The following is a 294-nucleotide window of genomic DNA, read 5'->3' as shown; positions in this document are numbered from 1 at the left end:
TGTGGTGGGTGTTCCTCCAGGCGGAGGTGAAGTCGCTCGCCACCGTGAAACCAGCCACACTTGTCACTGCCGAGCAGCCCACGGCTCCGGCTCCTCCGCCCCTGCATGGCCACCTTCCCTCCCATGGCCCCTGAGCCGCAGGCTTGGCACCTAACATTTGCAAACCCCAAGGGATGGGGGCTCTCCCTGCCCGAAGGAGCTGGGGAACCCCACTGGGAGCCCCAGGGATGGAAGCCCCAGGGATGGGGCCTGCGGGGGGGTTCCAAGGTCTGGGATGGTCCTGCAGGTCTGGGG

The 294-nt window shown here is 67.3% G+C and overlaps 1 protein-coding gene across 1 annotated transcript in view; it reads right to left on the bottom strand.

Moving 5' to 3' along the window:
• Positions 1-294, bottom strand: part of PHF19 (PHD finger protein 19) — a gene marked incomplete at both ends in the record, with an annotated part of 5,300 nt that overhangs the window by 219 nt on the left and 4,787 nt on the right. The gene's annotated exons all lie outside the window — the stretch shown is intronic.

The sequence above is a fragment of the Eurypyga helias genome, unplaced genomic scaffold, assembly GCF_000690775.1.
Source record: "Eurypyga helias isolate BGI_N326 unplaced genomic scaffold, ASM69077v1 scaffold36393, whole genome shotgun sequence".
NCBI classification, from domain to species: Eukaryota; Metazoa; Chordata; class Aves; order Eurypygiformes; family Eurypygidae; genus Eurypyga; species Eurypyga helias.
Note: the sequence above shows the minus strand (reverse complement) of the source record. Positions and strands in the feature narration are given on the sequence as shown.